The following is a 3171-nucleotide window of genomic DNA, read 5'->3' as shown; positions in this document are numbered from 1 at the left end:
AGCATTCCCAATGCTATAGCTTTACATCCAAGATGGATACAATGGGTTAATTTTCTTGCTGCAACAGACGTTGAATACGTTTTTACCCCTTAGTTGAAAACACAAGCATTTCTACAATACAAACAAGAATGTCCCCTGCCTACTGAGATTCTGCCTCTAGAACAGTATGAATATATAATTTATACTGAAGGATCAGCCCAACCCGCTACAGGGGATAAACAAGCTTATAGTGCTGCGTGCGTGATCGTTAAAGGTCGCTGGCACCATGGTAAATTCTGACCTATGGTTACTAAAACACAATCTCTAGGAAATTGTACAGCTCAGCGAGCTGAACTCCAAGCATTCAAGATGGTGCTTGAAAATACTGATCGCGAATTCCCCACACTCATAGTGTGCGATTCGTATTACTGCATTCAATCTTGCAATGAATACTTGCAAAACTGGATTCAAAATGGTTACAAACATGCAAAAGGTGGCACAATCAAGCATAAGTTGCTATGGGAACAAGTAGTTCAGTTACGACAAGAACTACAAAAGACACACATGATACATACACTGAGTCATCAACCTGATGGTGTTCACATTGCAGGGAATTCATTGGCTGATGAAGTTGCGAAGGAAGCTGTGCAAACGGCTTCTGTAGCTGCAATCACTCGTTCAAAAACGAAAATAGACGGCGAAATAATGCAGGCTGTCACTGCTTTAAGCAAAGACAGTGGTAAAACATTACCAAAAGGCTTTCCAGTCAAATACTCATACAGAACTGATGCAAATAATGTTCCGTTTGCTCGAATCCCTGGAGTGGGGGATAGAGTAATTTCAAACATGGAACATAGATTAGGAGTAATCTAAGCAGCACATGAAGGGTCTGCCTCTGCACATGCAGGTGTTTCCGCCACAGTGTCGTTATTAAAACAGCGATACTGGTGGCCACGCATGAGTAAACAAACCAGAAACTATGTTTTGGAATGTGAAATCTGCCAGAAGATGAAAGTGTCTACAGTGAAACGTCCTGCGCAAATGCCCCTATTGATTTCAGACAAACCATTATCTTGTGTTTACCTGGACCACTGCTGTCCCTTACAGAGGGATCGTAACTACAAATATATCATGGTCACAGTGGATTTGTGCTCAAGATTCATTTGGATGTGGCCTCAGCGCTCGGCTGACGCTCGAACTGTTATAAAAGATTTGCGCGTCTTAATCTGCCCGGTATTGCTCCACAGAATCCGGTTGTAGTATATAATGGTCCACCTCCAAACGTCACACTCTAGTTGTATATACATAGAGTATTTGAGCCATTAGGCGAGGGAAAAAAGGAAGGGGTAGGGAAGGGACTGCTGGGAAAGGGGAAAACCTGAAACAACAAAGCATACACTTAGAAACAAAGCTTTTAACATCAGACTACTCTCATATGATCTCACTGAATGATATATTATACCTGATAAGATAAGATAACATGAACATCTGTTGAAACGCCTCCTCATTCACCACCTGTCTTGATTTTGTTTTGCCTAGTGAAAACATAAACAAAGCTCAGAATTCACACTTAATCACATATGCCCTATATATGCGAAATATGGAAACACCCTCCTTCATACCATGCCAAGAGTAATGGGATTGCATAGGACAACTGGATTCTGTTAGCCACTGTTCCACAAAAGAAAAGAAAGGCTTATACTCCTTAGAGAGGAACTGATAAATAAAAAATAGCCCAATGGCTTCTCAGACACGGTGGTGTGTAGGGAGCAAGAACCACAACACTCCGCTCTGAATAACAACAGGAATAAGGTATCCTCCTTTCTCCAATAGTAAAGGTTATAGTACATATATGAAACTGAGCAATCCAAACAAAAGTAAAGCACCTCCTTTATGTAGAAAGACCATGTCCTGACATAAGAACACGGTAGTGAGGAGGCCTACCCTCAGCACTCCGCTTCCTTAAAGAAATGTTTAAACCAACAACAGACCCACACGGTAGCGCGCAGTTGCGACCACTACGGCACTCCGCTGGGATCCAAAGTACCAATAATTGCCCAGAGGGGTACTGCCAAGATAAGAAGCTTCTAGGAGTTAACTTCACTCCTAAATGAAGCAGAACGGCAACGCATAGCAAGAACTACCGCACTCCGCTCATAAGTCAATCTCCAGACGGAAACGCAGCAGAAGGCAACGCTTTCCGTAATTGAACTGTTCCTAAGTCCCCGGTCCTACCTCGAGTCGGGGAATCTGGTAGTTGGATCACTGCAGAACTCCGATGCCGGGAATCACCGGCGACGTGCAAGAGCTTCCCCTTCACAGGAAACTGACGAATCTCCCAGAATTACACGCAACAGGAAGTGTGTCTCTGGGATTCAAATACCTCCCCTCACCGAGGAGTCTGGGAATTATAATCTTACAGCATTTAGTCTAGTTTCTTGCCGTATTAAACGTGATTACCCACACAGCATTGTAGGCGCAACTCATGAAAACCTGACATAATTAGCACATACGCAGTCGGCACGCTACATTCTAACCAGGGTCCTGCATTTAGCTCTCAAGCTTACAAGGAGGCCATGGTCAAATTGGGCGTTGCATTCTGGTACTCTAGTCCATTTCATCCTGAGGGAAAATCGGTAGTGGAGAGAAAAAAACGGGGCATAAAGCAATCTATACAGAAAGAGAGAGTTCTCCCAGTTAATTTTAGGTCCAGAGGGGGGAGACAAAGACAAGCAAAAAATACGAAATACCTCTATAGGGACCTATATTACTTTAACATTGAATAAATCCAAGCTATTATTATAACAGGATGCCAAAGAGGAAAGTGGAAACTTCAAAGTATTATCAAAACATATACATTTTATTTTTATTTTTTCCTCTTTTCAGGTAAATATATTTTGAGACATTTGTGCAGCTGTACATATCATTTCATCATATATAATGCTCAACAAATTCATGACTGTTACACAAGTATTTTCAACAAAATCTATAAAGTGCAAATGCAAAACAGTAAAGCATAAGAACAAATGTGCCCTCTAATAACATGTAATTCTAACATTCATACATACATGCTCGCATACCAATCATACCTTTTCTTTTCTTAAAAAACATACCTAACAACATAAACACATAGACTAGATCTCACAAGACATAGAAAAATGACAACCCGAAGGTGTACTTGATGGAATACAG

Source organism: Lissotriton vulgaris, unplaced genomic scaffold (assembly GCF_964263255.1).
Source record: "Lissotriton vulgaris unplaced genomic scaffold, aLisVul1.2 SCAFFOLD_5486, whole genome shotgun sequence".
Classification (NCBI taxonomy): Eukaryota; Metazoa; Chordata; class Amphibia; order Caudata; family Salamandridae; genus Lissotriton; species Lissotriton vulgaris.
Note: the sequence above shows the minus strand (reverse complement) of the source record.